This window comes from Nicotiana attenuata, unplaced genomic scaffold (assembly GCF_001879085.1).
Source record: "Nicotiana attenuata strain UT unplaced genomic scaffold, NIATTr2, whole genome shotgun sequence".
Taxonomy (NCBI): Eukaryota; Viridiplantae; Streptophyta; class Magnoliopsida; order Solanales; family Solanaceae; genus Nicotiana; species Nicotiana attenuata.
The window spans coordinates 6,651-20,447 of record NW_017676802.1 but is presented as its reverse complement, the minus strand read 5'-3'; the positions used below and the strand labels follow the sequence as shown (position 1 = coordinate 20,447).

General features: G+C 37.4%; 1 long non-coding RNA gene across 1 annotated transcript; it reads right to left on the bottom strand.

Moving 5' to 3' along the window:
* Positions 1-10,973: 10,973 nt before the first annotated feature.
* Positions 10,974-12,790, bottom strand: LOC109221206. The gene is made up of 2 exons (XR_002067206.1): positions 11,565-12,790; positions 10,974-11,437 (listed from the first exon to the last, which is right to left on the bottom strand). It is a non-coding gene; the product is annotated as an uncharacterized LOC109221206 (long non-coding RNA).
* Between the last annotated feature and the right edge of the window lie 1,007 nt (positions 12,791-13,797).

Genomic DNA, 13,797 nt, shown 5'->3' with positions numbered 1-13,797 from the left:
GGATATTGTTGAGATATCATTGTTCCCTTGCCGGGATGTTTGTTTGATAATATTGTTCCCTTGCCGGAATTCCTTGTGATTATTGTTGGCTTGTAAATGGGAGTGGGTGGTACGCCTACCACAAGATATAATAAAATGGGAGCGGGTGGTACGCCTACCACAAGAGATAATGAAATGGGAGCGGGTGATACGCCTACCACAAGATATAATGAAATGGGAGCGGGTGGTACGCCTACCACAAGAGATAATAAAATGGGAGCGGGTGGTACGCCTATCACACGGTATAATGAAATGGGAGCGGGTGGTACGCCTACCATGAGATATGATAAAATGGGAGCAGGTGGTACGCCTACCACAAGATAAATGAAATAGGAGCGGGTGGCATGCCTGCCACAAGATACAGGAAATGGGATCGGGTTGCACGTCTGCAACAAGATGTGAAAAGAAAGTGAAATCTGCTTTTGTTTCCTTATTCTTGTTAGTGGTTGGATTTTGATCCCTTTATAATTCTCTTGATATTCTGTTTTTACCTGTTATTCCCCGAAGCATGTTTCCCCCTCCCATCTTTACTTGTTTACTTCTGTATTTCTTTTCCGTTGTATATATATATTTGAACTTCACAGGTTATGTGGTAGTCTGGTCCTAGCCTCGTCACTACTTCGCCGAGGTTAGGCTAGATACTTACCAGCACATGGGGTCGGTTGTGCTGATACTACACTCTGCACTCTTTTGTGCAGATCCCGGTGCTGTAGACTTCGGACAGTAGGTCAGGTGGCTTTTTTCAGTTCAGGTGGAGATCCAAGGTAGACCTGCAGGCGTCCGCAGGCCCTGGCATCTCCTCTATCCTTATTTCCTGTTTCATTTTCCTCATATTCAGAAACAATGTATTGATATTTTCTTCAAACTTTGTATGTAGTAAATCTTAGACCGTCTGTGATACTGTGATACCAGTTCTGGGTAGTCGAGGTTCAATTAGTTGTATTAGATATTCATGTTCAGATAGCTTATGGCTTCTTTCTTCCGCTTATATTAAATTCCACTATTTAAATGTTATCATTATAATTAAAATTGCTAATGAATATAAATGAGTAATAAGGGTAAATTGTGAAACTAATTGGCTTGCCTAGCTCATACTAGTAGGCGCCATCACGACTCTCGATGGTGGGAATACGGGTCGTGACAGGCGCGCATCCCGATCCCACCATATAAATAGTAGCAATATGAACATTCGCCCTTATTACTCCGTATCAATCCACCCTTATTCCTCCTGTTGCGGCGTGCAACCCGATCGCACCGTACAATAACAATCCACCCTTATTACTCCTCAATATATCACCCTTATTCCTCCTGTTGCGGCGCGCAACCCGATCCCACCAGACAATCACATTTCACCCTTATTCCTCCTCAATATATCACCCTTATTCCTCCTGTTACGGCGTGCAACCCGATCCCACCATATCAGTACCAATCACACAGTAAGAATAGAAATTTCAGAATTTGGCTCAAAACCCTCCATAACATTTAAGCCTCAAACCAAAGTAAATAGAAGGCTATACAATTATGAAACTTCACTCAACTAATACTACACAGCGAGACCAACCAAAATGTACCATGAAACACCGGTATACCAACTTAACCAATAGTATAATACAATGGAACCACGGAATAATTAATACCTTCAATAAAGAAAACAACATCTAACAAGAAGCAATTAAACATGAAAGCACCAATAAACATGCAGCAGTTAAGACAGGAAGACAATATATTAGGAACGGGGAAGGGAACAGGCTAAACACTTAATTTGGCGGCGCATAGGTACTCGTCACCATGCCTATACGCCACGCTCATGGAATTTCACATAGCAATTAAGCTGGGGATCCCTAATCCCTCGAGTCAAAGTTAGACCAAACACTTACCTCGATCCACAGACCACTCACTGCTCAATTACCGCTTTTCCTCTAGTTTCCACCTCCGAACCACTCTTATCTAGTCATAATTAACTTAATAACATCAATTATCGCTAAAGAAATCAAGTCCAATGCATAATTATAAGTTTCCCTACATTTCTCCCAAAAAGTCAAAAATCGACCTCGGGTCCACTTGGTCAAAACTCGAGGTTCGGACCAAAACTCATTCACCCATTTACCCACGAGCCCAAATATGTAATTAGTTTCGGAATCCGATCCCAAATCGAGGTCTATATTCCCAAATTTCCTAAATCCCCAATTCTCCCAAAATCCCTAATTTTCTACCCTTAAAAACAAGATTTAGGGCTAGAAATCTAATGGGTGTTGATGAAAATCGAAAGTAATGAGTTAAAGAACACATACCTACGATTTGGTGTTGAAATCCCTCTTCAAGAATCACCCTAGGTTGAGTTCTAATGGAAGAGATATGAAATTTTGAACCATTCCCGTTTTTGAAGTCGGTTTTAAAACACTGGACAGGTCTTCATCGCGTTCGCAATAGACCTGTCGCAATCGCGATGCACAACGGTCAGAAAGGCCTTCGCGTTCGCGAACAGTTGCTCGCGTTCGCGATGGTCTATCCCCCCTGACCATCGCGTTCGCGGGCCTAGGACCGTGTTCGCGTAGAATAACTCATGGAATTCCCAGCCCACCTCCAATACACTACACGTTCGCGTAAGGCCAGTCGCGTTCGCAAAGAGCTAAGTGCCCAGCGCTCCGCGTTCGCGATCGAAGCATCGCGTTCGCGTAGAAGAAATCCTTCCCCAGCCCAGATTGCACTTCGCGATCGCGTGAGTGGCTTCGTGATCGCGAAGCACAAAATACCTGAACACTAGAAGCAGCAACTTATACCAGATTTTCTAAGTGCAAATCATCCCGTAGCCTATCCGAAACTCACCCGAACCCTCGGGGCTCCAAACCAAACATGCACATAAGTCTAAGAACATCATACGGACTTGCTAGCGCGATCAATTCGCCAAAATAACACCTAGAACTACGAATTTAGCACTAAATTGCATGAAATTTTCAAGACTTCTATTTTCTCAACCAAAGGTCCGAATCACGTCAAATCAGTCCCGTTTCTCACCAAATTTCACAGATAGGATATAAATGTTAAATTAAACCTGTATCGGACTCCGGAACCAAAACACGGACCCGATACCAACGAGTTCAAACATTAATCAAATTCTTTAAATCATTAGAGTTTCAGTCTTACAATTTTCATCAAAAATTCATTTCTCGGGCTTGGGACCTTGGAATTCGATTCCGGACCATACGCCCAGGTCCCATATTTTACTATGGACCCATCGGGATCGTCAAAACACGGGTTCGGGTCCGTTTTCTCAAAACGTTGACCGAAGTCAACTAAAATCAACTTTTTAGGCCAAAAATTATTATTTCATCAATTTTCCACATAAAACGCGTCCGGACTGCGCACACAAATCGAGGAGAAATAAAATGAGGTTTTTAAGTCCTAGAAACACGGAATCGAATTCTAAAACATAAGATGACCCTTTGGGTCATCACACTTATTTACTTGAAAGGAATAACAGACCTTAAGATTAAAACCACGGACGCGACTTTTCCAAAAGTACAAGTACCAGCTTCAACATCTGCTGATGCTAACCCTCATTTTATATCTACTATTAAACCTTACACCATCAAAAATCCTGTTTTGGTAAGTGATTTGACCAAATTTTAATAAAAACCTTAGCTAATAGTAGTAGTTTTTTTATGTGATAAAGCGGCACTAATCTCTATAATGGGATAAAATTTGAGCAGTATCTTCCATTGGCTTTTGCAAAATCAAATGGCTTAATGAATAGACGTTGTGAGATGACTCTTTCCGATGAAAAACGGAGATCATGGTCAGTGTGGCTAGGGCCAATGGGACATCACTTTGGAATTAAAAGGGGATGGCGAGAGTTCGTACAAGCAAATGGTGTTCTAGTAGGCGATACTTATAAGTTTGAACTCATAAACATTGGCAAAATACCTATAGCGCATTTCCATTGTGAGTATATATATGTCGTTGCTTTTCCTCTTCGTCCCTTTTGTTATTAGAATAAGGATCATTATATAAATAGCCAACCATATTCATTATTTATTTATTTTAGTCATATATATCGATTATATATTGATTATACACAATCATACACACATAATACTAAATTATGCAAAGGTATTAACTATCCTGTAGTTTCATTGTCTCATATTATTGGCTTAGGTTGGTTAATCGGTGTTTTATGGTATATTTTGGATTGGTTTCACTGAGTAGTATTATTTGAGTGAAGTTTCCTAATTGTACAGCCTTCCGATTGCTTTGGTTTGAAGTGTAAATATGATGGAGAATTTTGAGTTAAATTGTGAAATTCCCGTTCTTATTGTGTGATTGGTCCTGATATGGTGGGATCCGGTTGCGCGCCTCAATAGGAGTAATAAAGGTGATATATTGAGGACGAATAAGGGTGAAGTGCTATTATATGGTGGGATCGGGTTGCGCACCGCAACATGAGGAATAAAGGTGATATATTGAGGAGGAATAAGGGTGAATTGCAATTGTACGGTGGGATCGGGTTGCACGCCGCAATAGGAGGAATAAGGGTTGATTGATATGGAGTAATAAGGGTGAATATTCATATTGATATTGATTATATGGTGGGATCGGGATGCGCACCGCATCAGTTTATGTGTTTATGTATCTTTCTTCTACTGTGAAGTTATTCTGTAGTTTTGCATTTCACTTAAGGATTGGTTATAGTTGGGTTCTGATGATATAATTGAGTTCTCTATTCATTCCCAGCAAGTTACGATTTTATTTTGTTCCGTTCTTCTTTCTGCTTTTATTATACACTGTATGCAGGTTATATTGCAATTGCCCCGCCGTAGCCTCGTTACCTCGTCGAGGTTAGGCTCGACACTTACCAGTACATGGGGTCGGTTGTACTAATACTGCACTCTGCACTTTATGTGCAGATTTCGGAGTAGGCAGTGGCTGATTGAGAGGTTGGCTTCAGGTTACACGGTGTGGAGACCCAAGGTAGTCCTGCTGGCGTCCGCAGGCCCTGGCGTCCCCTTCTACCTCTCTCTGTTTTCTTTATTTCCAAAACAGTTCTAATTTCTTTCAGACTGATATTTGTAGAAAATCATAGTATGTTCGTGGATTGTGACACCGGATTCTGGGTAGTAATAGTAATAGTTCTGGCAATAGTTTATAAACAAAGTGGCTGTTTAATTACTTCCGCAATTATGATCATTTGTTTTAACTTGTTTACTTTCATTCACTGAATTGTAAAAGGGAATTGGTTAATAATACTCTAACGTTGGCTTGCCTAGCAAGTGTGATGTTAGGCGTCATCACGGTTCCGATAGTGGGAATTCCGGGTCTTGACAAGACAGCTTTCCTTAATGGAAGTCTTGATGAGTGCATCTATATGATGCAACCAGACGGTTTCGTGGAAAGTGGCAAGGAACACATGTGGTGTAAGCTTAAAAGGTCCATTTATGGACTAAACATGCATCTTGGGCATGAAACACTTGTTTTGACAAAGCGATTAAAACTTTTGGTTTTGATCATTGTCTTGACGAGTCTTGTGTATGCAAAAAGCGGGATGGGGACAAAGTGGCATTTTTAATCTTATATGTAGATGAAATATTGCTCATAGGAAATAACGTGGCCATGTTGGGTTCAGTTAAACAGTGATTGTCCACGCACTTCGATATAAGAGATTTGGGAGAAGCGGCTCATATCCTTGGGATCAAGCTCTTGCGAAATCGCAAGAATAGGATATTATGCTTATCCTAGGCTCTTTATACTGATACAATACTATCCAGGTTTAGCATGCATGATTCCAAGAAAGGATTTCTCCCTTTCAGGCATGGAATTTCTCTATCTAAAGATCAGTCTCCTAAAACTGATGAAGAGATAGAAAAGATGAAGGCGGTCCTCTATGCATCTGTTGTGGGGAGTCTGAAGTATGCTATGTTATGTACTAGACATGATATCTACTTTGATGTTGTCATTGTTAGCAAATTTCAGTCTAATCCTGGGAGAGAGCATTGGACAGCGGTTAAGCATATAATCAAGTACCTGAAAAGGACTAGGGATTACATGCTACTCTACCATTCAGATGAACTTGTGCCTATTGGGTACACTGATTCAGATTTCCAATCAAATAGAGATTTTAGAAAGTCTACCTTAGGAAATGTGTTTACTCTAGAAGGTGGAGCCATAAGTTGAAGGAGCATCAAGCAAACTTGTGTTGCTAATTCCACCATGAAAGCCCAATATGTGGCTGCCTCTGAGGCAGCCAAAAGGGCGGTTTGGCTCGGGAACTTCCAAAGAGAGTTGAATGTGGTTCCCTCGATTCAAGCACCAATAACACTTTATTGTGATAATATTGGTGCGGTTGCAAATTCAAAGGAGCCACGAAGCCATAAAAGCGCAAAGAAAATTGAGCGTAAATATTATTTAATTCGTGAGATAGTGCAAAGAGGGGATGTAGTAGTCTCCAAGATTGCGTCGGAGAATAACTTGGCGGACCCGTTTACTAAGAGCTTGCCACTGAAGACATTTGATAGGCATGTAGATGGAATGGGTGTCAGAATTGCAGACGCATGGTTACGAGTTTAAGTGGGAGATTGTTAGGATATACTATAAACCATGCGTATTGTTATAGTATTCTTTATGGAATAATTATTTATTTATTTATTCAATTCAATAAAGTTTTATTTTAAATAGATATATTTGTTTGTGTGTCCGTTGCTTATATAGTAGATGATTTTGTGTAAAGAGTTTAGCTTATACACGGAAGATTAAATCATCGGTTCTTATAAGTCATAAAGTTTATGTCACAATCTAATGATGGAATTGGACAAACCATCGGAATGGTTGTAGCACAAGATTAAATATAATTTATCTTGATTATGGGAATGGTTTAATTCCAACTTCTTGTGCTAGTACATTTTGTATGTATTGAACGGATCAAGTAGAGATAGGTATTTTATACTGACTTAATAAAATAACTTCTCTAGTCCATTCAATGTACTTATACTCTTAATCTTGATATAACAGTTATTAGTTGTGTATGTCATTTATTGTTTTGATTTATTAAAAGGCGAGATTCTTTTGTGGGTCAATAGGCCTGGTAAATTGGACAATAATGATATACATTGGCGAAGTAATAAATAGTTGATAGAATCCATGTCTCGATTTTGAGATTGATGATACTCCTTTATGAAAGCTTATAAGTTTTCATGTGTAAACTCGGCCGGTTGATTTTGTATCCGACACATGAAATAAGTTAAGCGAAACTCTAAAAAAGTAATCAATAAATTAAATTGTCAGTAATTTAATTTGATTGATTAGTATCTGAATCTTAACATGGGGAGCTGAATAAGGTTTTATGGAAGAATTTCGAATTTGAACTAAGGAGTGCAATTACGAATTACTAGTGGAATAATTCGTAATTTATTATGGTAGAAAGTAATTTCAAAATTTCAAAATTAATTCCATAATAGGAAGCCTTGTTAATCAAATTTTGTGGTCCCTACTGTGCCTAAATAATAGGAAATAAAGGAAACCTTTCCTTAGTGGAAGAGGAATACCTAACGGGTTTTGGAAAAAGGTTTTAACCTAAAAACGTGGCTATATATAAGAGATATAGGCTGGCCGTTTTTTGCACTGGTTCTACACGTTTTCTTCCTTGAATCGCCCACCCGAAATTCTCTTTTCCCGGATATTATTTGGATAACACGGTAGAAGACTATGGAAGTTTGCCGAGGACGCAGTCTTGCAACTATGGAATTGGAGACGGAAATTGATTTGCTTTGTTCACAGTTCAAAAGGTAACTCGAATAATCTCCATATGTGCTAATTATTTAATTCACACGTGAATATGATACTGTATTGCTTCCGCTGCAATATGTAATCCAACAATTTGAAATAATAACTAAAGGCAATAATTTGTTTTTATATATTGTAGGTAAATATTCTGGGAAGGATGTCAAGAATCGCCCTCAGAAGCCATTGACAAGATACTGAAGCAGTTGGTGATGGGCAAGGAAACAAGCACCGAAGCAAGTGAATATAATGTTTTTGGATTTTGTACATGTTAAATTTTAAAAAAACTACTTTCTGTATGATGTGTTCTACTTTTGTTTTGAAAATATCCTTTCATATACTCGAGTAGCAATTAGATTAAGGTAGCCTTTTGGATTCTTGCTCATTATAATCAAGCCAGAAAATTAAGGAATAGAAATTGAGTTCCTCTGGTCTTCTCGAGCTTTGGTCTAGTGGTAAGAACGTAACATGTAAATATATAGGCAATCGAACACCTTGTTAGGTTCAAATCATATTATAGACAAGAGTCTTGTATTTAACTATTTAAAATTATTTAGTAAAGTCATGTTTCTTTTGTTTCTAAAAGAAAGTCACTTAGCTATTCATATAATACTTAAAAGGTCATTCAACTAGATTTCTCACATTTTGGATGGCCAAATACCAATTTTACCCTCTAAATTGGAGTAACGTTTATCTCTTTAAAATTTAATGATTCTTTTCTCTTTTTGCTCTTATATTATGGATTTACCTATAGAATAGTTAAATCTTACTAAAAAGTAAAAAAAAAAAAAAAACAATCAGGTGCCGCACCTCCTTTTTATGAAGAATAGCAAGTTTTTCTAATTAAAGTGATATTATTCGAAATGGAATTATTTATTTAGTTATAGTCGCCGTTTCGGATAATAGTTATGGTGTCCCAAGTCACCGTTCATTTTACAATCCCAAATCGAGGAAATTGACTCTGTTTTAAAGTCCGCAAAAATCAGAACACCGGGTAAGGAATTCTGTTAACCTGAGAGAATGTGTGAGGCACTCCCGGATTTCGTGGTTTTAGCACAGTCACTCAACTATTAATAATTGATCTAATTATCTGATTTATTATGTGTTTAAAACCTATTGTGAATTTTTAACTTTCTAACCGCTTTTAATAGAATTTTAAATGCTTTTAGGATTTATGGAATTTATTTAAATAAGTCGTGATGTCGCGCACTTATTGTTTTTGTACATATTGCAAACCGCGCCACGTGAAACACACCCGCGATTTACAACATGTTTATTATTATTATTTGAAGATATGGTCAAGTCGCGTGAAACGCACACTCAAATTGGGGTTTACGTATCAAGACTATGCCACGGGAACCATACCCATAGTTACGATGATTTATTTAGACGCGCCTAAAGCAAATTAGGATGTTCGAGAGTTGTTTATTTGCTAATGTTTAAGATACTTGCAGAGGCATAAGTTATGGAAATTAATTATGGTAAATAAAGAGCTGAGCATTATGAACGGTTATAGAGTGGGCACATTTGATTCAAGTAATTGCCTGCCCTCATTCTCATATACTGGTTCATTACCACATTAGAGCCTACATATTTGGGCAACATTTGAATTATGCGAACAAGATGAAGAAGCACGATGGAACTATCCATTTCAACCCAAAAGTCTCGATAGGTCCACATGAGAGAGGTTGATTGATTCGTACTTTTATGTAACCGACAGAGTAGATCACTGGCATGTTAATCTTCCAATCCAAACCAAATTTTAATTGGTTTGCACCAAGGCCAAACGCCTAGGCTTTATTTAGTGGGGGAAGTGCACGGTTGGCCACTAATAACATATGTATTTACTTTTAAGCCACCGTTTAAAATGTTTTTAGTCTTAAGCCGCTACTTTAATAAACTTTAACTGCCCGGACGAAAATACCCTTCTGCTCATGTCCTTCACTTTTGTACTTAACTTCAGGACTTCAGGACTACATGTCCTTAACTTTTGAACTTGGAACTCTAAGTTCAGGACTTCAGGACTACATGTCCTTAACTTTTGAACCTGGAACTCTAAGTTCAGGACTACATGTCCTTAACTTTTGAACTTGGAACTCTAAGTTCAGGACTTCAAGGCTACATGTCCTTAACTTTTGAACTTGGAACTCAAACTTCAAGACCAAGCGTCCTTAACTTTTGAACTTGTAAGTCAAAGTTAAGGACCTATTGTCCTTAACTTTTGAACTTGTAACTGTAAGTTAAGGTCTACTTGTCCTTAACTTTTGAACGTGTAACTGTAAGTTAAGGACTGTCTGTCCTTAACTTTTGAACTTGGAAATCAAAGTTAAGGACCTATTGTCTCCTTAACTTTTGAACTTGTAACTGTAAGTTAAGGACTGTCTGTGCTTAACTTTTGAACTTGTAAATATAAGTTAAGGACTGCATCTCCTTAACTTTAGAACTTGTAACTGTAAGTTAAGGACTGCCTGTCCTTAACTTTTGAACTTGTGTCCTTAATTATTGAACTTAACTTTAGGACTTCAAGACTACATTTACTTAACTTTTGAACTTGAAACTCTAAGTTCAGGACCAAGTGTCCTTAACTTGTGAGCTTATTACTGTAAGTTCAGGACTAATTGTTCCTAATTTATGAGCTTGTAACTCTAAGTTAAGGACTACATGTCCTTAACTATTCCAATAACCTCCCTACTTCGACGACCCTCCTCCACTTTTTCAAACAACTTGCAGCTCCCACTCTCTCTTCTTCACACTCACTTTTTAAGCTACATACTTATTTTTCCTCAATCTTTATCTTAACAAGAAAAGTCCTAAAGATCAAACATAACAGTAGCAACGTTTTCTTCCTGAGAAAGTAAAACAGTAGCAACGTTTTCTTCGGAGGAATCTCATTTGGAGGCTAAATTTGTCTTACGCGAATCACATCCATGACAATGAAGACGATAGCAAGCCCAAAAGTAAGGAAAATCCCGCCGATCATGAAAACTTAGAAAGGGTAACATCGTCTTTTCATATTAATTTTAATAGACTAGTGGCTACTTTTGCTCAGCATTAAAAATACTGGATAAAAAGTAAATACCACTTTAAAAAGTGGCTACCCCACACAATTTTTACTTATTTAGTCGACCCCAAACTGGGCCGAACTCCCATTAGGGCTTAGAAGGTAGTCTCACTGGGCCCAATACATATAGAAATGCAGAAAATTTAACAAATTTTACAAATGAAATCTTCATTCACTTTGATATTACAAATTAACTAAGCCTGGAAACAAATCAATACAGCTAACAAGAAGGAATTGGCACTTTAAACTCAAATGAGTCTATTACATAGATAACTTTGTGTAAATCATAATAACTTTAAAAATCTGGCCTAAACAATTCTAAAACATATATATTTATTATACTGCCTCCTTGACGATACAGTGACAGAATTGCATGAGCCAACTTCGTTGATTTAATCCATTCATTGGATGGATTTGAACAACTGGTGATCAAACCAACCAACTTAACCTTCTGAACATCATTAGACCAGTAGGCATAAATTACTCACGGTTTGGAATTCATTCATATACAGAACTAGGCTAAGTAGAAATGTTCGACACATACTAGCAAAGCAAACATCAACACACCTAAAAGGAATCATGGGTATCAGTAATAAACAAGCAAACTAAACACAGGATAGGGCATTTAAAACACCAGATTTGCAGTTATCGATTCAAGCTGATGATTACAAAATTTTTAAAAAGAAAAACGTACCTAAGTGCAGAAAATCAGCTAGACAAGACAAGCAAAGGTCTGAAACTAGAAGATGAAATTCAAAATTCCAGCAGCAAACGAAAGCAACAGATTTCTTCAGCAACTTGATGCAGTATTGAAGAAACAAGAAGTTGAATAGCAAATCATACAGAGAAGAATAACTTGTGAAAACCTTTATGGAATTTTTCAGAGTGTTTCCTTTGAGAAATCAGTGTAAAAAATGAAGAGAGGATTCTAAATTTTTTCAGAGAATTCGTGTGTCTCCGTGAGTGAGAGGATATGAGGTCTTATATAGAGAGTGAGAATTTGTTATGTGCACAATGAAGAGGGAATAATTTGAGGAATGTGCAGCCCCTAAAATTCAGGAATAAGGGCATCTTTTCAACAGAAATGGACAGTTAGCTTCTGAAATTAAATCTTTTTACCCCAAATTTGACCTAATCCATTTTTTATTGCACTTTTACTCCTCTCTAGAAGCTTCCTAAATAACTAAACAAGATTCCCTATTTTTGCAATGCCCTTTAGCCCCCTCAAACTTCTGTTATTTACCAATTAATTCCAATTTGAACCTAAAAACAGATTAATCACTTAGACCTTAGTTAAACCGGGCACATGCTAAACAAAAACTAATTAAGAAGTAACTAATTAATTAAAACAAAGCATTGGCTTTCAATTATTTTCTAACAAAATAGAAATGCGATTTAACTAACAAATTTGTCTAAAATAAATCTCGTTTAGCATAACCTTAACCAAAAAAAATGAAATTGTAAAATAAGCCAATGAAACAAAGGATTAAAGTTAATGAAGGAAAGAAAAAGAATGAAGTTATACCTGCTCGAGTTTAAAAGAGACATGCAATACAGAATCCAGTCAAGCAATGGGCGGAACGGCCGAATCTTGGCGACTTTGAAATGGTCCAAAACTAATGTTAATAGATTTCTCTTGTCCAGAGCAATCAATCAATCAACATAAGTTTCGAGCCAAATTGAATGAATCTTACGAAGCAATCGAAAAGGGCAAAACTAGGTTTTTCTGAGATTTTAGATCTAAAACCTACAAAATCAAGAAAGTTTTGAGGGAAATGGTTATGGGATTCAGAGAGAGGGGGAGATGTTATTGTTTGGTGAAGATTTGGGGAGGTTAAGAGGTGGTGCCGCCGATCAGTTGATTTGGGGATTTAGGGCGGCTAGGTTTAGTTAATTTGGGAGATGAGGGAAATGGAGGTGTTTCTTAGGGTTTGGGGGAGTTTTCGGACTAATATAAGGGGTTTGGGGGTTCAATTCTAGCCGTCGGATGACAGAAGATCAACGGTTGAGATGGGGCGTTATTAAAACGTTGTGGTTTGGTTATGCGTTATTAAATATAGTTTGCATTAATACAACAAAAAATTATTACATGCATGCAATACAAAAGAAATAATTCTTTAAAATATAGGTATAATAAAAATATACATTATATATACTTGAAAGTTTTGCTCAATTATTTGTTCCAATAGTATATATGCCTGAAAATTATTTTTATTTTACTTATAAATAAAATTTATTTATTCTATAGATATGTCCATAATATAGAATAAAAAGAGATGAAATAAAAAATATTTTAAAAAGGGGTTAGAGTTATTTGGGAGATTGTAGCATATACTGAGGATTTTGAGGACCACTACTAGTATTGAAATTTGGAAGGGGTATTAATTAGGAGGATTAGATTGATGTGTAATTAATAATATAGGCTCTAGTGATGGTAATGAATATAATGATTGATTTTGTATGGAAGTGGAAACGCCAGCAAGGCTATTTCCCTTCTCAAGAAAATCTTTACCGAAAACAGAAAACTTATATTTTTCCAAATTAACTAGTCTGTTGCACATGCAGTATGAATAATTAATCACAGTATAAAATTCTGCATTTTATAATAAAGTGTTTAGTTCTAACGTATCTCTTTTCCAACCCTAACCCCCCTCCCCCAGCCCCACCACTACCGCCAGCCGCCGGTGTACAACCGGCGACCACTGGACCCCAGTAAGTCCTTGTCCTTTCTCTTCTGGTTTTTCCGATCTTCACCCCCCCCCCCTATCTTTCACTTATTTTCTTCTTCTATCTTTACTTGTTTTCCCCCTCCTTTCTCTTCTGGTTTTTTCGATCTGCCTCTCCCCCCCCCCCTTTCTTCTTCGTCTCTTTCTTTCTCTTTATCTTGCTTTCTTTTTCTTTCTCCCATCTTTTCACCTCAGTCTTTT